General features: G+C 43.7%; 1 protein-coding gene across 4 annotated transcripts in view; it reads right to left on the bottom strand.

Moving 5' to 3' along the window:
* LOC310692287 (netrin-1-like) overlaps window positions 1–24,553 on the bottom strand; it is a 42,421-nt gene extending 17,868 nt beyond the window's left edge. The window contains exons 1-4 of one of the 4 annotated variants that reach the window (XM_083472979.1): window positions 24,325–24,553; window positions 23,455–23,717; window positions 21,911–22,014; window positions 20,761–20,866 (exon numbers count right to left, since the gene is read on the bottom strand). The gene's annotated coding sequence lies outside the window, so the exon portion shown is untranslated. The other 3 variants (XM_083472978.1, XM_083472980.1, XM_083472981.1) reach the window with 3 other exon arrangements.
* Window positions 24,554–24,801: the final 248 nt, after the last annotated feature.

A 24,801-nucleotide genomic window follows, 5' to 3' on the forward strand; every position in this document is an offset into this window, starting at 1 on the left:
AGTGCACGTCTCCCAGCAAAGGGACACAGAGATGATCTTCCTCTACTAGTTTAATGGCCATGAAACACTGGCCGGCAGGAGCTGATTTACTTTGTATTGAACAACTTCTCATTTGTTCCTTTTCTGCCTTGCTCCTCTTCCATGAGGGAACTTAAGATGGCGTTTCCCAGACAGGCACTGACTAGCCCCAGAGACCCACTCAGCTTCGGCAGTTTTGTAGCATCATGCAGGCCTTGCCTTGAGCTCAAGGTGGTCACCTGGTTCTGCTCTCTATTTCATCATCACAACAACTCTGCGAGGTATGTTAGGCCGAGAGACACCAACTGGCCCAAAGTCCCCCTTTGAGCTTCATGACTGAATGGGGATTTTTACATTCTGGTGTCCTGGGTCCTAACCCAACACTCCAACCAGCAAACGACATGAAAAAGCAATCACTCCCCCCCCCCCCCGGTGCTCGCAAGCTAAATGGAAGCAGGAGGAGAAGAAAGAAAGAAAGAAAGAAAGAAAGAAAGAAAGAAAGAAAGAAAGAAAGAAAGAAAGAACCAGAGGCGAAATACTCTGAGCATGTGCAGAGGGCATTTCCGTTGCCTGGCAGGAAACACAACCTGCTTCCACTCTTTGGCTGGGGTGTGTGTGTGTCAGGGAGTGTGGTTTTCAAGCTGTGTTGTGTGCTGTTGCTGCTGCTGCTGCTACTGGAATGATTCCCCCTCTTTTTAAAGGAATGAATCACAGGTATTCCCCATTAGTCTCAACCAGTACAACTGCTGTTCTGTTCTTTTTTGCATGCTTCAAATGCTCCGCATAAAAGCCACCCCTCTCCCTTTCCACTGCAAAGGGCGAAACGTCCCAAATTCGATTTTACGCCCCTCTCTGAAACTCTAAACATCCCCACTGACAACCGTTCTGTCTTCACACCTGCCATGGAGGGGCAGGGAAGGGGAAAAAAAACACTTAAAAGCCGAGTCTGGGGTGTGGGCGGATGCTGGCGGCTCTATCATTATGGTTGGAAAACTGACACAGTAACTAAAGAGAGGGGAGGAACCAATTTATTATTTCTATTATTATTATTATTATTATTATTATTATTATTATTATTATTATTATAACAGCTCCTTCTCCTGCACCCCGCTCCTTCCAGTAGCAAAGGCTATTTTGACAAATTGGAAAAAAGGGCTTTTGAAAACATCTGGAACGTCAATAAATCATTTGTCAAACACAAAAGAAAAGCTGTTGTTTTAGGGAGGGGTGTGAGGGTGCAGCGTTGCCAACTAACCCCCCAAGTTTCTGAAAAACAAGGGAACTCAAATTTCTGTGGGATGAGGGAATGGGAAGCATTAGGTACTATCTGATATCTGCTGAAGCCCAATTCACACAACTCAATTCACACAACCAAACGGGTGCAGCCTGTCTGGGCTCGATACAAATGCAACCAGCTACCAAAGGAGCATTTCTGGCATCTCCTGGAAACCACCCAGATAAAAGCTGATCTGGGCACATATATTTTTGAAAGCCTTCCTTGTTTGGTTTTAACTCAAGAGGCCGGAGCGCTGCTCCAGGGCAGTCATTCAAGCAACCGCTCCCAAGAATTTAGCCCCCAAAGCTGTTTTCAAAGGTAGTGTTCCAAACATGAAACTCTTTTGCAAAGGCTCAGTCTGGAGACACATGATGCAATAATAAGGATGAAAGGGACACTGAGCATGTACAGAGCGCTATTTGCACACCACTCTGTAACCATGAAAGTTCATGCAAACCTGAAACAACAGGTAAGGGAGAGGGCACCACTTTTAAAAAGGCTCCAACTTTATAGTTCAACTTTCCTTCAAGGAGGCATATATACCGTATTTTTCGCTCTATAAGACGCACCAGACCACAAGATGCACCTAGTTTTGGAGGAGGAAAACAAGAAAAAAAACATTCTGAATCTCAGAAGCCAGAATAGCAAGAGGGGTCGCTACGCAATGAAAGCAGCAGTCCCTCTTGCTGTTCTGGCTTCTGGGATAGCTGCACATCCTGCATTCGCTCCATAAGACGCACACACATTTCCCCTTACTTTTTAGGAGGGAAAAAGTGAGTCTTATAGAGCAAAAAATACAGTGTGTGTGTGTGTGTGTGTGTATATATATATATATATATATATGCAGGTTTTGGTGTCCTCGGGTGTCTTCCCGTGTAAAAGTTGGGGTGTCTAGGCGACGTTTCGACGAGGTCTCACTCGTCATCTTCAGGCTGGTGCTTTCGGCTTCTTGTTACTGGAACAGAGCTCTGTTCCAGTAACAAGCTCTGTTCCAGTAACAAGAAGCCGAAAGCACCAGCCTGAAGATGACGAGTGAGACCTCGTCGAAACGTCGCCTAGACACCCCAACTTTTACACGGGAAGACACCCGAGGACACCAAAACCTGCATTCCTGTACCCGTGAAAATCTACGAAAGCATATATATATATATATATATATATATATATATATATATATATATGCGTGCACACTCCTCAATTTTATAATCACAGCAAGCCTGTGAGGTGGATTCATCTGCAACAGAGAGTGAGAGTGACTGCCCTAAGGTCAACTTGTAATTTTCATGGCAGATCCTCGTTTGACACGAACCCCTATAATTTCTCTCTCTTAGAAAATAACTCATTTAAAAGATCTCCATCCCACCACCAGCAAGCAGATATCTATTTCTGTTAGTAGTGTTGATTCAAGGGACGTTGGCATTTGAAGCTGCTTTATCTCATGCTCCCTTACACTATAGCTCCCTTTTTTCCTCCTTGGGAATGAATTAATTTCCTTTCAAGTTCTGGCTGTGAAAGAGATCTTAGTCCCTGCGTGGGGCACTTCTGCCCACAGACTGGGAGAAACAGGCCCTTCCCAAAGGGTTTGGGGGAAGATGTAAGAGATGGCTCAAACTCTATCACCGTGCAAGATAAAAATTACTTTCGCTGCTGCTGCCCTCACCCCATATCTTCTTGTATGTGGGGAGAAAGGGAATTATCTATCTCCTTTCCCTAAGTCACACAACTTTAGCCACAATCCACATCTATCCAATAATTTCTTATGAAGTACTGCATTCTGAGGTGTTCCCCACACTAAACCAGGCAGAGGGCCTTCTCGGTAGTGGCACCTTCCCTGTGGAATGCCCACCCTTCAGATGTCAAGGAGATAAAGAATTACACGACTTTTAGAAGACATCTAAAGGCAGCCCTCTATCAGGAAGTTTTTAATGCTTGATGTTTTCAGATATGGTATAAGCCTCCCAGAGTAGCTGGGGAAACCCAGACAAATGGGCGTGGTATAAATAATAAAAAATATTATTAAAATAATTAACCAGCTCCAGTTCAAACTGAGAAAAAAACCACAACCTTGCTATGTTTTAAGCCAGTGCAGTTATGTAAACGAAGCCAAAAAATTAATCGGGGCGTTTTTGGGACCCATCCTGCTTTAGAGATTGACACATCAACAGCACAGCCCTTAAAGCAAACTTAGTTAAAGCTGGGGTGGGGGGTTATACTGAAATAAGAAATTCAATTCTCCTAGCCCTACGATGTGCAAGTTGGAGAGGCTGATCCGCCCCTCACATGTTTATTAGATTTTACACTTTGACACTTCTTTCGCATCCCAGAGGCCAGGTGGTTGGAGACATTGCCACCCCAGGAGGGGGTACGGGAAGCATAAATCATGGCTAAAAGCGGCTCCCCCCCCAACTATCCACATGACTGCCACCCCCCTCCTCCACCCGTTCTTGTACACAGGCCTGGCTCTGTACTAATTCGTTACACATATGTTGCATCACCTTCTCCAAGCATGCAGGGTGTGATGGCTGACGGCTTCAGCTCACAAATAGATCCAGGGTAGCAGAGGTGCCATTTAGAAAAGTCTGTGGGAAGGGAAGCACCCTCAAAACTTTCACGGCCTTTTAAACTGCATGGGAAGGGCTGAGGGGGCATACCCCGGGCCGGATTTAGGTTTGATGAGGCCCTCAGCTACTGAAGGTAATGGGGCCCTTTATATGTCCAGCTGTCCTTTGTTAACGACAAATTGTCACTGTTCTTTTGTGTTGAATATATGCTGTATGGTAATTTATGGACCTAATAGGTATCTAAAGCCATTTGCACATGTTGCCATGCAACCAGGCCATGCAGAATGTAGGCACCCTATATATAGAAATGAGTAAAGCAGTGATATTTTAGGGAGCAGGCTAGCAGGCGGGGCCCATTACTGACATCATAGGAGCCTGCACAACACAAAACACTGTTGCTGTATGTGGGTTTTATTTTATCTGGTTTTTTTAATCTTATATTTTTGGAAATGTACATCCAGCTTTTCCCCCTTTAATTTTTTGAGGGGTGCCCAAGAGAGTAGGGCCCTAAGCTATAGCTTGTTTAGCTTATATGTAAATCTGGATACTGCATACCTTGCCTGCAGAAGGTCTCTGGAAGTTAAATCCTCTCCATCTCTAGCTAGGCCTGGGGAAGACCCCCTGTCTGATTTTACCCTTGCTGCTATCATGGTGCCTTCCAATGTTCGTTGACTACAGCTTCCAACACTCCTGACCATTGGCCATTTTGGCTGGGGCTGATGGGAGTTGTAGTTCTACATCTCCGAAGATGCGCCAAATTTAGAGCAGTGTGGGTGGTTCACCCGCACAGGGCAGCAAGCCGAGGTGGCACAAAATTGAGAGGATCCATAACTGAGAAGATCCATTTGGGGGAGCCAAATCTGGCCTCACCCAAGGCGCCATATTACTAAAGATTACCAAAGTCCACCCCTGCACACCGGCTGCCCCAAACCAAGCTAAATGCACCAGCAGTCTGACTCCATATGAGCCTGCTGCCGCCTCCCTCTTTGGCGACATAAGCAATGGTAACTCATACTTCAAACACTTGAAACAGGGGAAGTGATTTTTTAAAAGTCACCACAATAATCACATCCATATATTTTAAAGCACTTGGCTGCCCTCAAAGAATCCTGGGAACTGTAGATTACCCTTCACAGAGCTACAATTCCCAGCACCCTTAACCAACTACAGCATTCAGGATTTTTCTTGGGGGGGGGGAGAGACATGTATGGCGTGGAAGTTGTTTTAACATAATTCCTTTCTCCCCAGGTTAATCTTCAGGGTATCCAAGTACTCTGATGAAATTTGCTATGAAACCTCCTGTCTCCTCACCTTGATATCTTGCCTCCCGCTAAACCTGAAGTGGGGAGAAAGAACCTTTAAAGCTGCTGCTATGATATACAAATAACCTCGCATGCCTCCTTCGGAGAGAAGAATTTCAATGTATTTCCTGGGCAATCTCCTTGTAGATTTCTATTCAGCGGTACTGAAAACCTCACAGTGGGCATTGGTGTGTGTTTTTTTGGTGCAACTCTATTAAAGCCAATCTATTCATCACCGCCACCTTTACAATAGCACTCTATGTTGCATATTTGTAATGCAAAGAAACACAGCTTCTGCACGTTCCCTGTGAAGCACTTTTCAGATTTTGTGCTCAGATTCCTATTATCGTTCTAAAGAACTTTCTTTAACCTCTGTTGGGTCAATCAGCCTGAAAGCATCTATGTGAGGTAGGAGATTGCTATTTCCACAGGGCAACTGGGGTTGCTTCCATGGGCTGCTGAGGTCCTCTAGCGCTGCTAAGGCCCTGCATTTCTGCAATTATCTGGAAGCCGAAGCTGAACAGAAGTTCCACACATAATATATATTATCCAGAAATGGCCTTCCCCATGACCAAGATCCTCCGATGATGTTCCCATTCAGCAAAGCTCCTTGGAATTGTTAATTAAATGTTTCCTTCTTGTAGGTCCAGACTATTTTATTGTTTCCTGATGACGCAATGGCTCCTTCCAGGCTACCAATATTTTCATGTAGGCTTCATTCACATACCAACTAATTCAAGTTAGGCAGTTAAAGTTGATTGGGAGTTGTCGTGCAAACAATTCTGCTTCCCCCTAAACCGGGTTTTTGGCAACAAATAAAGTGATGAGGAAATTTTACCTGCAAACTGTTGAGTAACAATTACTTGATGCAATGAAATATAACTTTCCCACAAACAAATATAAATAACTGATGCCATCTATCCAGTGGCGTAGCGTGGGTTGTCAGCACCCGGGGCAAGGCAAGTAATTTGCACCCCCTAACCCGTGGATTTGCGCCCCCTAACCCTAACCCCCAGATGTTGCGCCCGGTGCGGCCGGCCCCCCTGCACCCCCCACGCTACACCACTGCATCTATCCCACCCCCAATATTTTGTGTAAATAATCAGAAAGGAATGCACAATAAACAGGTTGTCTGGAAACGACTATTATGAGTGACAAGATTATATCTGCAAACAGGAACTGTCTAATTAAAGGTGAAGGCATTTTTATTAACCTCAATGTTAGGGGAGGGGGTGAGATGTTGATGTATTCATTTGTCATGCATGCCTTTGCAAAAACCAATCAAATATGTTAATTTAATAATAATAATAATAAATTCAATGACACTTGCTTTGTTCAGACAAGACGGGGCTGGTTGTGGAATTGCCACGTTGAGCAAACATAGGAGGACAACACAGAAAACTCCAGAATTCATTTGGGCTGATAATGAGCTTGCCTGGATGCTGTGTGAAAAAGTAGTCAGCCTGGAATTGCAGTTTTGGAGAACAAGGCAGCTGGAGACTGAGAGCCACTTGCTCAAAGCTGTCTAGTAAGTCTCTGGAGGTCAAGCCCAACACACTGTCCATCAAATGACACCAGCTCTCAGTAACCATTCACAGCCCCTTGCCTTCTTTGGATGTTTTTCCAGTGGGGAGATATGGAGAATCCCCAATTTTGGCCACCCTCCCTTGCTCTTTCTGAGGCTTCCATGCTACCAGTTCACCCCGCCCCTCCCAGAAGAGCAAAATAAAAGCGTTTGTGGTTTTTCCAGGATTAGGTGGATACATTATTTTGTCATGTGTCTTTACTTAAACAAACGGCAAGCAGCAGGGCTTCCTGTTGGCCAGAAGGCCAGCTTCTTCCCCTCTCCTGCTTTCTCCCAAGGCTTCGGCTCTCGTGTGACATCCTTTTCCATGATGTCAGCATTTTTGGCGTGAACTCCCCTCGTTTGAGGATATATGGTTCTTGGCTCCCACCGGCGTATCTCCGTTTCATCTCCTTCTGCTGCTACGCCAAATTAAACCCAGGAGGGGCCAAGTGTTGCAGGAAACAAGCCCCCGCTCTCGACAGGGTCAAGTAATACCTCAATGGGGAGAATGGCAATTTTCCAGCCATTGGATATCCAGCCCCTAACCTGGAACTAACTGACCACAGGCTGGGCCGCCCCCCCCCCATATTAAAAGCCTCACCTCTCCGCCCCCCCCTCCCCAGTTCCCCACCGTGCTGGTATAAATACTTTAATTACCTTCTAGTCATTTTAGGAGCTACCGTGCAGCGGTCTTCCCCCCACCCACCAGATTTGGGAGTCTAGGGTGCTTCCAAGACTGTCACTATTTTCAGGCAGGAATCACACAATACGATACAATACTGTACGATACGCTAATCTTTATTGTCATTGTCCCATACAAAACAACGAAATTGAAAAAATCTACATCAGACATTCAGAAACCAACAAGCCAGCTATCCCAGCCTGGTTAGCCCCCTAAAAACTCTTATACCCCAATAATTAAATACAATATACTCCCATTAAAAACTACCTTACACTGCATTTAAAATCAAAATCATATTTGGATAGAAACTGTTTCTCAGGCAGCTAGTCCTAGTCTTTCTAACCCTGTACCTTCTTCCAGAAGACAGACACACACGGGTCGTGCGGTTTAAGTTGCCTTGGTCTCTTGGCCAACAAACCTGCTCTCCCCCCCCCCCCCCCGCGAAACAGATCAGTTGTGATAAGTGATGGAGAGATGCGGAAGAACAATTGCTTGACGCAATGTCTGCTAACCTCTCTGCAAATAAATCATAAAGAATGCTTAATAAAACAGTTGATGCAAAACAATTCGGGCTGCACACTCAGGTCATCCTAAAGCAGCCCCACTCTGGCCTTGGTCACAGCCACCCTTCATAGGCCCACTTATTCTGTGGAACTTGCTCTGTTACAGGTGTATTCATTCAGCATTTGTAAGAAGTTGGTCTTTCAGTGTGGAGGCACCCACCCTGAGGATCTCCCTGCTTGCTGATACCAGGCAGACACCTTCACTGAACTCTTTTCAGCACCGGCTAAAAACACTGTTGTTTAGGCAGGCCTGTATAATGTTTGTACAGTTGTACCTTGGAAGTCGAACAGATTCTGTTCTGGAAGCCCATTTGACTTCCAAAGCATCTGGAAACCAAAGAGTGGCTTCCGATTGGCTGCAGAAGCCCCGTCGGACATTTGGCTTCCAAAAGAATGTTCAAAAACTGGAACACTCACTTCTGGGTTTTGATTGTTCAGGAGCTGACTTGTTTGGGATCCAAGGCATGACTGTAGGTGTATATACACTATACAGTGGTACCTCTGGATATGAACGGGATCCGTTCCGGAGCCCACTTCTGCGCATGCGCGTGACATCATTTTGACCGTCTGCGCATGTGCAAGCAGCGAAACCCGGAAGTAACGCGTTCCGTTACTTCCAGGTCGCCAAGGAGTGTAACCCGAAAGCGCTCAACCTGAAGCAGCTTTTAACCAATAATGTGATTATTTTATACTTTTCGTAAACCGCCTTGGTTATTACAACCAAGCAGCATGTAAATCTTTTGAAATTGTTAAAAGTAAAATAAATGTAAAGCACCTTTAAAGCATACGCCTCTCCTTCAAAGAATCCTGGGAACTGTAGTTTGTTGAGGGTACTTGAAATAGCAGTTCTGTAAGCTACAGCTCCCAGAATTCTTTGGGAGGGTGTTTTAAATGGATGGCGTGGATACTTGCCAGAATCATAGTTGGAAGGTTCATTGGAGGCCATCAAGTTGAAACGCCCCCCCCAACTGCTCAGAGCAGGATCTGAAATGCAGGATACAGTTGCAGCATTCTTGAATCCACCCCGCCCTGAGTCAAAATAGCTTGTTTCTTTAACAAAATAACCAGTTCCAGTCCTGAGATTTTTATTTTTTATTTTAGAAACCTAATAGGTTGGTAAATTACTTGATTCTTGCAACCCTGGAGAGGTGGGGAATGTGATAAAATGGCACCAGTAGGAATGGGAGAGAAATTCGATTCAGTTTGTGTTTATAGGTAAACCTACCTAATTCTCACTTTCCAAACCAGATTGAGAACTGAAAGACAGCCATTCTTTCAAATTCACCCGTTTTTGAATGTTGCAATGGGGTTCTCCAGCCAAGTAACATGGACAGAAATGCATATACAGTGGTACCTTGGGTTACATACGCTTCAGGTTACATACGCTTCAGGTTACAGACTCCGCTAACCCAGAAATAGTGCTTCAGGTTAAGAACTTTGCTTCAGGATGGGAACAGAAATCGCGCGGCGGCAGCAGGAGGCCCCATTAGCTAAAGTTGCGCTTCAGGTTAAGAACAGCTTCAGGTTAAGTACGGACCTCCGGAATGAATTAAGTATTTAGCCCGAGGTACCACTGTACAGTCATACCTTGGAAGTCAAACAGAATGCGTTCCGGAAGTCCATTTGACTTCCAAAACGTTCGGCAACCAAAACACGGCTTCTGGTCGGCTGCGGGAAGCTCCTGCAGCCAATCAAAAGCTCCAGAAGCCCCATCGGATGTTCGGCTTCCAAAAATAGTTTGCAAACCAGAACAGTCACTTCCGGGTTTGCGGTATTTGGGAGCCAAAACATATGAGAACTGAGCTGTTCAAAAACCAAAGTATGACTGTATTAGGGGAAGTTGCTTTGGAAAATGTATACAATAGGCAAAACTGCATACAAACATGTGTATGCCAGGAGAAATTTGCACTTGGGTGCTGATGAATTTTCTTGAGGGATTTGTAAAAAATATATAAATCACAAACTGATGTGGAAATGTAGAGAACTGAATTAAAGATGGGGGAAACGAGGAACCGGGAGAACCCAAAACTGACAGATTCTATGCCCCTACCTTAGTTATGCCCTGCTAGTAGGAGTAGCCAGATGTTTGATTCATTTACAGAATTTATTTATCATATATATGTATGATATTTTAGTGTTTTTTGGTTTCTGTGGAGGCCGCCCAGAGTGGCTGGGGAGGCCCAGCCAGATGGGCGGGGTACAAATAATAAATTATTATTATTATTATTATTATTGCCCAGTTCTGATTAGAACCACCACCGGCCTCAGACTGGAACAAGTAACTCCCTTAGACACTGATTAAATGATCAACTTAATCAGAGTCTCTTCCAAGCACGTCTGATTCTTTAAACTGTGTGGACCGCAGACAAGAGTCTGCAGCTATCCCATGGAGTTTCTGAATTGCAACATGCTTTAGATTGGAATATCTGCACTTTACTTGACTTTCCTGAATTACAAAACGTTTCTCCGTCATTCCCAGAGCATGAGTCTCCCTGCAGAGTGCATCTCTCAATAAAGGCTTGCATTTGCATTATATTCAGATCATATTGCAGCTGCTACTCTAAATGAACAAAGTATTTTATTAAAAAGAGGATTGCGGCTAGTCCAGTGTGAACCTCCCCCAAAACAATAAAATTGTTTTCTGGAAGAGTAGCCACGTTCAGTCTGTTGCAGTAAAAACAACAAAGAGCCTTGTGGTGAACAGATTTATTATGGCAAAAGTTTTCATGAACCAGAATCCACTTCCTCAGATAATGCTGAAATATAATCCTCAACACTTCAGACGTTAGCATAAAGGCACAGTTAGATAGATGATCTTGTGTCAAAGCAAGGGTCACCCCACGCTTCCCCTATTACTTTCCTCATTGCAAAAAGTCTGAACTTTGGGGAAAATAGAAGCATTCTAAATCAAGTGTCTCCTACCAGAAATGAGGGAATGTTTGTTTGGTTGTTTGATGTATTTATATTCCACATTTCCCCCAAGTTGGGATTCAATTCTACACGTGTAAACTCCCTTTTGGACTAAACATGTCATAACCATGGGAATTCAGTGCATGTATGGGGCTGGAACGGGACTCCTTATTGGCATAATTAAAAATGGAAAGCGTAATGCTAGTGGTCAACAAAAAGGGTTTAAAGACTCCCCCAAGGCAAACCTTTAAAAATGTAGTATAAACACAGACAACTGGGAAACACTGGCCTGCGAGCGCTCCAGCTGGAGAACAGCCTTTGCCAAAGATGTCATGGACTTTGAAGACGCTCGAACTCAGGACGAAAGGGAGAAACGTGTGAAGAGGAAGGCACACTTGGCAAACCCTCATCATGATCAACTCCCATCCGGAAACCTATGTCCCCATTGTGGAAGGATATGTGGATCCAAAATAGGCCTCCACAGTCACTTACGGACTCACTGTTAAGACTCTGTTCATGGAAGACCATCTTACTCGTGGTGGTCGCCAAGGAAGAAGAAATTGTATCATGAGCAGAGAAGCACCGGGGCAGCTAGAATTTTAGTTTAATTCATCCAAGGCAAAAAAGAGAGATTTGGGGGAGGCGCAGGGGCATCTGTTCTCATTCTGTTATTTTTCTTTTTATCTTTGAACCTTTGACTCAGCAGATTTGTGGAAAACCACAGCTTGGTTTGAGAACATGTTCAAGATTTAGAAATGCCAACTGGCAGACGTTGTGGCAGATGTATTTCAGGAAAGGGACAGTGTGAAAACCTTTGATGTGTGTAACATCTCAAAAATAAATCACTGTGCCCTTTTCTTGCTGTTTGGGGTCCAGGTTGAAGGGGGGGGGGCAAAAGTTTTTTTTACTAACCAAGAAATGAAGATGTTACTCTGTCAATAATGATTTCAAAGGTAACCTAGGCTGCAATATAATGCCTATCTACTCCTATCTAAAAACAAAAGGTCTGAAAATGGGGAGGAAGCATTGCTAAAACGACACATTAAAAAACCCACCAAGGGCTCACCTTTTGCAGCACTTTCTAGGCAGAGATCCATGCCTTAAAGTGCCATGTCTGAGCACCTTTTTTGCCTCAGAGTTTTGCCTGCGAATTCCTGCTCTTTGACGTTCAATCGGAACAAACATCAGTTTGGGTTTTCAGTGGTAAAGAGCAGGTTTTCACGGGGAAAGCACCAGGGCAAAATGAAAATTGCTCGGACATAGCGCTTTAAAGCAAAAACCTGTGCCAAGAAATGCAACACAAAACGAAGTCTGTATGAGCCCCAAAGGTAAACAGAACACACTGCACCATTTAAAAAACATAAAAACGCTGTACTCCAACTATGTTTGTTTTTTTCCTAAAAAGATGGCTCCACTACCATTCATCTTTAAATGTGAACTGAGTTGGATTTCTCCCTCTGCTCTGAGTAAAACTTTGTTGGAAGCAACACACAATGTTGTGTAGATGGGAGGCTGCACAAAAATTGCATAAAGAAGCAGCAACAATCCCACACCAGTGGACACCCACCTTCTTATTCCAGACTATCTTTATTTTGGGGTAGAGACTTCAATTGCATAACTGGCAAATTCAGGATGCGCAATCCAAGCTGATTGATGCTGCTTGTTGGGGGAAAAGAATAAACACTTCTCCAAAAGACTGGACTTTCGGATGGGAAAAATGGGTTGGAAAGTGTGGGATGACACTTGCTTTAATGCAAAGGCCGTTGAGCTGCCTGCCAAGGAGATAAGAGTAGGTGCTCATTAAATAGCCAGCGCCGTCTAATTTCCCTGCAAACACATCAGGACAAACGCTCTACAAAACAGGTAATCTGGAAGCACCCTAACTCTCTGCTCTAGTAAGAGCGTGTAGGATTGCAGCCGCCTTAGACTCCTTCAGTGCAGCAAGATACAGAACCTCTCTCTCCACTGAACAATAAATATTGTGATTGAGAGAGTTCTGTATTGTTGTTATAATGCAATTATTTTCAGTGTTACATTTCCGCGGTAATAGAAATGATTGATGATCGAAAGATCCCGGTAGCACAGAGAACAATCGGAATGTTTCAAATGGGTTTTCCCCACCCCCACCCCCTCTTCCCAGACTCTCTGGCTACGGTTCGGGTTTTGTAGCTCTTCAATCTCTGCCTTTGGCTGGCAATCTCTGCTGCTATTGCATGCTGATTTGTTCCTCTAAATAATGGAAGGCCCGTTCTAGTGAAGTGTTGCACCTGTGACTAATTCTGAGAAAGTGCCTGTACGTAAGTACTGTCAAGGCCTTGGGCCACGTTCAAGGAGAGCACCTCATTTCCCAAGGGTTTGCCAGTTGTATAAAATACTTCTATATTTTATACAAATTTCTAGTTGTATAAAATATTATTGGCAGCAATATTTCAAAATTCACTAACTGAGCAACGGGTCAAATTATTAGTGATTATAATGTTAATATAGGCCAGTGTTCAATCAGGTTTCACTGAAGGGAGACCCACTGAAATGGATGGACCTAACTTGGCCATGTTTATTAATTTCAGTGGGTCTACTCTGAGCGATACTTAGTTGAATGCCAGCCAAAATTGGCAACAATTGTTAAAAACAAAGCGACAGCAGTGGCAAATGTTTTCTCTTCCTTCTGTCCTGGGATTGAGTTCCAGCTTTTATCCTGAAACCAGAGAGCCAGAACCCATCAAAAGCGGAGCCCTCTGCTGAAATCCTATGCACAATTAACTTGGGAGCAAGCCCAGCTGAATATGGTGGGACATACATCTGAGTAAGCTTGCATACGCTTGCCCTGTAAATCTCCCTTCTCTCTTAAATCCATTAGTCTTTTTTAAAAAAAAATTCACTTTGTCTGGACTGTGCCCAGAATTTGTGAGTTTTCATCAGTGGTTTGCGTTGGATAATCTTTAAAGTATAATAATGTGTTTTTGTAGGGCAGGATAACATTTGTGGTCCCTCCACCTTACAATTTTTTAGAAAGATTCATGAGGTTGAGGATGCTATAAAATATACAAAACAGGATCAGAAATATACTCTGGAAGATTAGTCATTTAGTTAAAAAACAGCAACCCTTCTTCCCCATCTGAAATGGATGGGTTTTAAATCCATGACAGATTATCCACTCGCTAAGCCTTTTAGGGGGAAGGGTTTTAAAAGAAAAACATACAAAATAAATCTTGAATCTACTGTCTACTGCTTTGCAATGCTGAGAAACTGAGAAAACACAGTTCCTTTTATTGTCGGGTGGTTAGGTAAAACTTGGCAGGAGACAGGAATAGCTGAAGACGGCAATCTGAAATATACCTTCTGAGAAACAAATCTCATGGAAATTCATGTGACATTTACAGGTAAATATGTTTAGAGCTGGGGTGGAAATAACAACCTTTCCTGAATATGTATGTAAATAAGGAAGTCAGGCGGCAGACCAATATGTCTGAAGGCTTGATTTCCTTTTTATTAACTTTTGTAGGGAGGAGGAAACCCAAGCCTAGCATGAACAACACAAACCCTCACCACTGCTTTTTCAGCACTTGAGAGCATGATATTGGTATCAACTGCACCTCTTACTGTCTAAAAGGGAAACAAAAATAAACACTGAAAATTGATTGCCCTTCTCACACCTCAACTTTAAGTGTGATAACACACACAAACAAGCAGACACAATGATTGACGATACAAGTTTCCTGTACTGTGGAGCAACAGATTTTCCATTGTTTATCTTCTGCATACGTTGAATGGAATACATACAGTACAGTGTAGAAGTTTACAGTTCTTGGGGCCCAAAGAACATACATAATTCCACCTGCCACAGATTTACCAGGACCGTCTCTGTTCTCTCATACTTGTCCTTGGTCCTCGCAGTTCGAGGAGGATGTGGTTTATTCAATCAATTCCCCTTTGTAATCCGTTCTGTTTAGAGCATTACCTTATTTTCTCCTGCTGTACCAGTTTAAGAGGCACAGTTATTACCCTGGGATTGCTAAGCAGGCAAGAACACGCTGTTCCCATCCATAGGCCAAAAGAGCCACCAGCTACCATTCAAGCAAGAACAGCAGTAAGGGAAGAGGAGCATGGCTAGATCTGGGTCTAAATGCTCCTAGTGCAGCACTTTCTTTGGCCTTGGTTAAACTGGTCTCCCTCTCCGTTCTACCTTTACCCTCCTCTCCGCTCCTCTTGTGTGACTGCCTTGTCTTTTTAGTTCGTAAGTCGGATGGCAGGACCAGGTTCTCATTTCCCCCTTTTCTTTTCAATTGATGTAAGCTGCTTCGGGAGATGACAACTGCCTGACAAGCAGGTTAAAAGAAAAATACAGTAAATAAATTAAACTGCCTGCTTTCTCAGCCAGTCTAGTGGTTGGAGGGAATGCGCTGAATTTGTACCTAATACTCCAGCAGATCCTTCAAATACCCTCTCTAAGAACTTTGCCTGCATTTGCTAAACCTTGAAACGCTGCAGATAACGGTAGCGCTGGGAAGGGAAGCTATATTTACGATCCAAAGAAAAAGAATACAAATCTCACATGAGCAGGACATGAGCATTTCTAAGCTGTAGGAAAATACATGATTTGAAGGTTTCCTAAACAGTTTACTAGGGAATGCTGGGGGCCAGGCACCATGGAAGTATTATCATTTTGCCTTTCATTTTCAGCTCCAGTAGGATATTCCACCTAATATAATAAAAGTATATTTAATATTGGATGGGAATGTTGAAGTAAATCTTCAAGTTCACCCCAAGAGCCCCTGAATTGTGTATACATCTCCTTAACTCTTGCTTCATGATATTATTATTATTAGCAACAGAAAGGTCATTTCTAGAATTGTTCCTAGAATTGGAAGAATTTCTTAACTGCGGCATTTAGGCTGAAATATTGTAAACACTTGCTTGGGAATAAGTGCCACTGAACTTGGTAGGACTTACTGTAAGCATATATATATATACAGTATAGGATTGCATTGGTAGTCTATCTGTCCTCTGTACCATTAAAAAAAAAACAAGCCTACCTGATATCATACACACTATGTAAGTTGCTAAAGTGGAGTAGGAAATTTTACCCAAAATCGAATTGTACAAGTTATGAAGAAGAACTATTTCACAGCAATTCAATATCTGGTCAGCAAAGCAGTAATGTGGTGGTGTTTTAAACCCATTTTAATTTAAATGAGGTGAAACTTTACAGTTTTAAAACGTATTTTTTCCTCAGTGCATTTTCAACAAACACCATGTTAGTGAGGATTCAATGTCAGCAACAAGAAAACTTGCCTGCTCCAAGTTTGAATATGTTATGGCTGTGTAATGGATTTTCACCAAATTGTTAATGTAATCAAACTGAGTACAGATAGGTTAGATGAGATTCTCCTCCTCACCCTCAAAAACTGCAATGATTTCAAAACAAATTCTCTCCAAAGGCGCACAAAATGTATAGCGGAAGCTACTGCATATATAAGTTGCAACCCCTGCATAACATGTAACGGCAAATATTTTTGTGTGTATTGAAGCAATATAGAATCCATTACACCGAAATTGGCTAGCTAACATCAACATAAAGCTGCCATAGCCAGAGCAATCGCTCACGCTAGCAGACTCCTCAGCCCAGCTCCTGTTCATTTTGTGAGCTGCGGTGAATGTAATAAACTAACAAAACATTAAACGGAAGGTCATAATAATTTCAACATGTCACTTGGGACAACTCAAGATTTCCTCGAGATTTCAGGAAGACGGAGGGACAAGAGATGGAATATTTGCAAGTTTTGAGATTCAAACACTTGGGGGAACTCCCCCCCAAACACACAAAAAATACATTTCAGGAAACCTTAAAAAGCTCTCCTGGTTCTCCACAAAACTGTCACTGAGCCCAAGCATATAAACAACTAATGAGCCGCTAGCTACAACACCAGTCACATCTCCCGGCATCTATTACACATTTTATTACCAAAGGTCTGCTGTAACTATGGATATATTTAGCGATTTAAGCTCCGGCACATTAGCTGTCTCGATCGCTTGGCTAATCTCTGACTAATTTTCCTTGCCTGCGTCAGCTGAGATATTACGGCTTCATTTGGATAATGCTGCAATATAAACACTGCAGGCTTCTGGTGCCACACATCTCGATCTCCAATAACCGTGTCCGCATTCTGTTGCATTTGCTAGCTGGGGTATTATCTACCTCCCATTATTCCACAAAACATCGGTAAGGCCAATATAATGCAGATAACATATCCACGCGAATGCTGCAGGCTTTGCTGCCTTAAATATTTCTCTGATCGCATTTTTCGGGTTTGGCTGCGCATGCTGCTTGCGCTAGGATTTATCATGCATTAGGGAAAAGAATGCGGGGGGGAACCCCTCAATGTGATACAATAACATAGTGACACAATACAGCGATGATAGCAAACCAACCTTTTTACCCCCCCGATTGCTTGTGTCTGGAGACCGCGTCCACCACTCTTCTCCACCGAGGTTCCTGGAATCTGATATCAGCTGGGCTGGAGTTTCTTAAAAATGAAACCTTCTTTGCTGGGAGTTTATGAGGAAGTTTGGCGAGTTTTACAAGCCCTTGGGTAAATGGCAGACGGTCGCCCCATGGAGTCAGATCGGATCCACTGATGGGGAAGGGGAAATAGAGCCTCCAATGATCTGTTGAAGCATTAATGAGCTATGCAAGCCTGGATGTTCAGGTTTCTCACCCAGGCCTCGAACCATGAGCCACTGGTGGTGAAAGAGCTTTCCAGAACTCTGGGGCTTTGATCTGTGGTTGCTACATTCCCTGATGGAACTGGACTGAGCGAGTGGGCTTCTGACAGTGATAAACAGTGTGTCAAGGGGGGGGGGAACGCCCCGAGAAGACAGATCCCCAAACACATGCGGACAGGTGGGCAGATGGCATAGGAGAGCGAGAAAGAGAGAGCGAGAGAGAACGAGAAAGGGGAGCACAAGGCAAATGGATCCATGCATTGCCACGAACCGTGAAATAAACCCAGGTTGGAGGCATGTGAAAAAGTTGAGAGACAAAGAGAGTTATGCTCTCTTTCTCAGACAAACACATGACGGGATATGCACTGGTTGGAAATGAAGCCGCGTGGACACCCCAAAGCTTTGGCAGGCACAAAAGTATCGAAAGCAGGATCGTATACGACCATCCCGATAGATCATGAGCACAAACATCACAAATGTAATTAAAAAGGTCATCTGGGAGGGGCCTGATGGCCATGAGATGATGTCTATGGGAAGGGGGCATGGTGTAGCAACTCATCGAGCTTTTGCTAAAGATCGCGACTTTCCGTTCCCATCCCACAGGTCAGGAAAGAGGAATTGCATAAAATGGGGATTGCGGGTAGGAAGAGAGGTGGCAATACTGTGCCGGCTTACCTGGGACAACGGGAACGAGGCCCGTTGAATACCATGGGACTTACTGCTAAAGAAACATGCACAGGTTTGTGCTGTCGCATAGTTGCTAAGGATGTAAGAAGGAACCTTTTTCGTTCCACCCTGTTTTTGCCACATTCAGCACTGTTGCACAGCCATTTGCCTTCTACCCAAAATTACATTGCCTCACTGTCCACTGCAGTGGAATTATTTGAAGTCCGGTTTTTATTAATTTGAGGTGTGTATGTCCAAATGACCATGTGCCATTTCAGGGGATGAGTGTACAGAGTAATGGGGTGGAGCTTCAAATTAGAAAAGGCACCGCCTTCAATCTGAAACTCCACCCCATCCTACACTTCCCTTCCCTGGAAAGGTACCTACCAACAGCCCCCAGAGTCATCTGGACTTACCTATATAAAATCATTTAAAAAAAAAATCAAATTCATTATTTAAATGTACCCAGTGTTGCATAATCATAGTAGGGTAAATAAGTATTTGGAACACAGTGGTGGCAACCAAATAATTGCCTGTGGAATTAATGAATTGCCAAATATAAAAGCCATTTTTTTAATGGGGACATTTACTTTCTAAGTAAGAAATGAGAGCAATCTCTTAAATATTTTTCACACCGTTCAAGGGTACCATTGGTCTGAAATCTCTAAATAAATAAATAAAATGCAGTAGCGTCCAATATGAAGCTACATGAAAGCAAACCCAAAATATAACACAAGCGAGAAAGACACACTTGCAAGCTTCAGTCAGCAGAGTAATTGAAGTCTGAACCACAGTTTCAATCCCTCACTGCGCCAGCATGATTAATAAATAGGACTGTCATCAATAGCTGTCGCAGCAGTCCATACAGAGACACACCAGTTCCATCCACCTAGGCCCCATATGCTGAAAAAAGAAACCTGAAGCCCTGATCCCATGCATGTCCCTCTATAACAGCCTTTGCTGATCTGCTCTCCTGATGTCTTGGACTACAACTTCCATCAGCCCCAAGCAGCATGGCTGTGCTGGCTGACGCTGATTAGAGCTGTAGTCCAAAACACATAGAGGGCACAGGCTGGTGCATCCCGTTTTGCTGCTTAAAGTGGAACCGGAAGGTACCGTCACTCTGCTGATGCCACTGCTGCGTTGTGTGGTCTTGTCCTTGAAGCAGCAGTGGCAGTTTCTGGAGAAATCTCGCGGAAATTGCTACCATTGCTGATTCTCTGGCAGTGGTGGTGGTGGTGGCAGGCCAGGTGGAGCCTCACCCCGCCTCATGAACAGGCCAGCCCTGGGTTGGCGAATGCTGCTCTAAAATAATGATCACTGACTTCAGTGGGATTTACTCAAATTAGGGTGCATAGGATTACATTCATACCTGAGATTCTACCTGACTTTTAGAAGACATCTGAAGGCAGCCCTGTTTAGGGAAGTTTTTAATGTTTGAAGCTTAATTCTGTTTAATATTCTGTTGGGAGCTGCCCAGAGTGGCTGGGGAAACCCAGGCAGATGGGCGGGCTATAAATAATAAATTTTATTATTATTATTATTATTATTATTATTATTATTATTATTATTGGTTTTCCTTCCATTTTGTATGCAAAGCAGATAGTTGTCATCAGGGATGCCTGAGGATTTCTTGTACTGCACCACCCAGGCTTTAATGAGTGGATCAGAAAATAGATATCCTTTGGATTTCCCACTTTCCCAAAGTTTACATTTGATTAAATATATGCGGAGTTTGCGAGAAAATCTATTTTGCAACATACATTTTCTGAGAAAACCTATTCAAGGATACAAATTTAGATTCATATTTAAATTGGGATTTTCATGCATCTTTTAAAAAAATTCCAGATTAATGTGGAAATAACATGAAACGGACTTATGAATGAACAGAGACACAGGTAGCACAGAATAAATATATTCAGAGATTTCAATCCCTAGTTGTCATATCCGAGAGAAATTGGTCCAGCTTTCCCTCTAGCAGCCAGCTTTCCTTCTAGCAACCACAGCAACAGGCAAGTGGAGTGGATAATTTCTGGCTGAGGTCAGTGCTGGAATGCCTTGCTCTTCCATATAGCAAGAATGTAGAAACCTGTCACCACCCAGATGCTGGAACTCCAACTCCCAGCAGCCCCAGCCAGCATGGCCAATGGTCAGGGATGAAGGGAGTTGTAGTCCAATATCTGGAGGGCCACATCCAATGCCTGTTCCAAAACATGACTTTATAATTGTTCTTTTTTTGTTAAAAAGACTTGTATGAATTTCCTGTCAGCCTCCTTGACTACAGTATTTTTCAGCTGAAAGACAGGGTGTAAGTTATCTTAAATAAACAATACTTGCGGGGGTTTAACTTGTTCGTTTTAAATCCAGTTTGCCTTTTTTTATCTGACAATAATAGGGAAGATTAATCTTAAAGACTCCCAAAGCGAAATTTCCTTCCATCAAGTGGGAATGAGGGAGAAATGTTATTCAATTAGCGTTTAAAGGTGAACTTACCTAATTCTCATGTTCCAAAACAATTCATGAACTGAAACAGCATCCTTCAACATTTAAACGCCTCCGGATTTTGCAACGTGGTTCTCCAGCCAAGTAATTGCATACCCTAGGGCAAAGTGTGAAAATAAATACATAAAAGTGAAAATAACATAGAAAAATGGAGTACATGATAGAAAATTGCTTTGCAATAATGTGCATATTACGAGAAAAGCTTACGAATTTTCACAAAGTGTGTGTTTGTGTGTGTGTGTGTGTGCGTGTGATATGAGAATGTGGGGAACTAAATTTATTGTTGGAAAAATGAGAACCTGAAACTGACATTTTCCCACATTCCTAATACCAAGTGTCACTTTTGCTTATTAAATTGCTTACTAAAGTTATTAAACCCATCTTTTCAAATCCTTAAAAAAGAAACTATATTGAGATGTTGGTAATGCCCGTTTAATTATTTGGTTTCATTCAGTAAATTTAAGATTAAATAATCGGTTAAACATGTCTAAGCAGCTGATAGCACAAGATAATACTTTATAGAGGAGAAAGTGAATTTGCAACCAGAAAAAAGCAGGAATTAAAAAAAACACCACCTGAATAACAATGCAATATTAATCCTAAATGCACAAGAGAAGAAGTCCCATAGTGGGGAGGGGCTTATTTCAAAGTAAACATGTATAGGATTGTGCTGAAACATACTATCAATTAAATAGCTGTCAGATCAATTAAAACTAAACTAGAAAGGGAGAGGGAAATGGCACAGAGGCCTTTGCAAATATCAGGAAAAACTCACAAATAAGATGCTAATGATTAATCAGTGCTTTTTTCTGGGGGGACACAGGGGTACGCATACCCCTAAACATTTTGTGAATCTAAGTTTGGCCTTATTGAGGGGCAGTATTTCAAAATGAGTAGGAAAATGAGAGTACCCCCTAAACATTTTTTAAGAAAAGAAGCACTGCAATTAATAATTAGGTTTGGGCCCAAGAAGCTATGTATGTTGTGCTTCTAATATTAATGCATAATTTGAGTTAATGGATTCAGTAGAAATAAATCCCAACATACAATGATCTTCAGATGTTTTCATGCCTGCAATGTACAATTTAAGATCAAATTCTAAAACTATGCCCTAGAGCCAAGTACAGTAATCTGGACTCACTGCATCAGGGTCGCCAACTTTCCAGCCGGCCTCTGCAGCTGTGCTTTTCACACAGTTGGTAAAGTTTATCCTGATGCTGAGAAAAAAGCTTCTTCTTCTGATTTCTGCAAATCAAACTGGCGTCAAGAGCGCAGGAGCAGGCCAGGCTGCTTCCCCCTCCATCAGTTGGCAACCCTGCTCACAGGGTTTCTTCTTGCTATTGCAGCCTGATAGGTTTCTCCGGTTCCCAGATTGCTGCACAAGCCCCCTTTCCACCCGCCCTCACTACCCGTCCGATGGGCTCCTTTCGCCGCCCCCCTCAGCTGTCCAAAAGTCTTGAAAGTGAAATTGCTTGCTTGCCATTAATCTCCCTGTTGTTTTTACGAGGCTCTCCCGCCTCTCCTCCCCCGGGGTGCCCGTTAAGGATCAAAGGTTAATTAATGCAGAGCAGACCGTGACCGCAGTTATTCTGACCCCACAAGGCCAGGTGGTCCCAGAGCCCCGATATACAAGATGCGATGAAAGGGTGACACGGCCCAGGAATTTACAAGATGATGAGGCGTGGCGGGTCGGGTTGGGCAAAGTGAAGAGAGAGGCGGCCTTTGGGGAACTGACCTCCTCAGGTCAGCTGGGAATGGGGGGGGGGTGAGGGAGAAGCATTATAATAAGGGGGCAGTCCGACACACATCTTGAACCAGGCCCATTTTAAATGCTAAACTATGGATTGGCGCTATGGGGATGAGCCTCAGGCTGCGTACACACGATATCTTCGAAGCACGTTTGAAGCACATTCCCCACCCCTTCAAAGAATTCTGGGCCCTGTAGGTTATTAAAGGTTTCTGGGAATTGTAACTCTGTGAAGGGTAAACTACAAGTTCCAGAATTCCTTGATAAAAACACTTTGGAGGCCCCAAGCCTCAAGGAGGTCAGATTGGTTTCAACTAGGGCCAGGGCCTTTTCAGCACTGGCCCCGATGTGGTGGAACGCTCTGTCACAAGAGACTAGGGCCCTGCGGGACTTGACATCTTTCCGCAGGCCTGCAAGACAGAGCTGTTCTGCCTGGCCTTTGGTTTGGACTCGGTCTGACCCTTATGTTTCCCTCCCCTTATGGTTTTGATTTATCAGCTACTTTAAAACGAGGCTGCATTTTAAATTGCATTTTAACCTGTATTTTAAATTGGTTTTTTCCCCTTTCCTTTTCTCCCCTCCCCTTTCCCCCCATTATGTTTTTACTGTGATTTTATTGGTGTTAGCCGCCCTGAGCCTGGCTCTGGCCGGGGAGGACGGGATATAAATAAATTATTATTATTATTATTATTATTATTATTATTATTATTATTGGAAATAATGTGCTCCAAAGGTTCTTTAAAGGTGTAAGTGTGTACACAGCCTCAGGCAAGCTCCTTCCTCGCCTCCCCTTACGGGTTATGATTCCTTCCCTACTCCCCCAGTTTAAATAATCATTTACCATCACCCATCATCACTATGACTTCTGAAAGGGAAAACTGGTGTTGGCACTCGCCCTGTAAGCCAGGACTGCAAGCCGGGATACAAACTTAGCTTACAATTCAGACTTTTTAGCAGCCTTGGCAAGGGTTTTGAAGAGCGTTTGCAGCTCATAATGCCTCTTGCTCTGAGGAAGAAGGGCAAGGTGGCTCCCAGAATGAGGGGAGTGGTTGCATTTGCTACAGAGGCATTGGCAAAAACTATTTTAAATGGTAAACTGGCAGGTCTTATGAAGAGAATGGGGAAGAGTGGACAAGGTGTGATGGGGAGCAGGAAGGCAGTGGTCCCAGACAGACCAATGAAAGCAGTTTCCCATGACCCACTGTAGCCTTATGAGGCTTTGCCCTTGGGTGGGGGAAAATATTGCGCCCGGGAAAGGGAAAATGGGAGTCAACAGACACTCAAGGACATAGGCGCCGACTCCATGGGGCTTGAGGGGGCCCGAGCCATCCATGAACTGGTAGAAGGAGCAAGTTTGATAGTTCACAAACAAGCACGAGTTCACAGTCATTTGCACAGAGCATACATTCCCCTTCCAGTTCCCTCCCCTTTCTCCTCCTCCTCCGAAGTCCTGCCTCGAGTTCCCCTGAGCATGAACAGAAAGCTGCTGTCTTGGGACTCTTTTGGACTCTTCCCAGGAAAGGGGAATGAGAGCGGTTCAGCATGTCCAAAGTTGTTGCTACTGAATGAGATAAAAGTCAGTTCTCAGGCCTGCCCTGAACAGAGCCTATTCATTAGCCTTTTTGAAGCTCTCACCTACTGATAAAAGTAACGATTTGCCCTTGCACAGCATCTTAGCAGAGGAAAACTTTAGCTGTGGATTTTTAGAAGACAAAAGGAATTTTGGACAGTTTTGAGGCCTGGGGTGATTATTGGGGGGGGGGGTGACTTCGGGCCTAGGTGGGGTCACCTGTCCTCACCTCCTTCACCACAAGAGGAGATGGGGCTTAACATACAGGAGGCGACCATTTTGGACGCATTCAATTGACGTACAACCACCAACACGTGGTCCTTTTGGACCCAGAAGAGGGCAGAATGGGGGTTAACAGGGGCAGAACATAACGGGGCTGGGTGGGCTGGGCTTATGCACACACCACCAAGGTGCGCAGGGCCCAGGAATGGAACCTGGTGCAAAATGGTTGTCGTCTGTATTAAAACTGCAGTGTGTGCACATGCCAAATATTTTTGCAACAAAAAGGTGCAAAGACACCTCTATCAGATGGTGAAATAAGTGGACAAAAAAAGAAAAAAGCGCAACAAATTTTATATCCTGCCTTTCTTCCAGGGAGGAGTTCACGAATCTCTTCCTCCCCTATTTTATCTTCACAACAGCCCTGTGAAGTTGGTTAGGCCAAGACACTGCAACCTGCCCAAAGCCACCCAGTGAGTCTCATGGCTGAGCAGGG

This window comes from Podarcis liolepis, assembly GCF_965112155.1.
Source record: "Podarcis liolepis genome assembly, chromosome: 13".
NCBI classification, from domain to species: domain Eukaryota; kingdom Metazoa; phylum Chordata; class Lepidosauria; order Squamata; family Lacertidae; genus Podarcis; species Podarcis liolepis.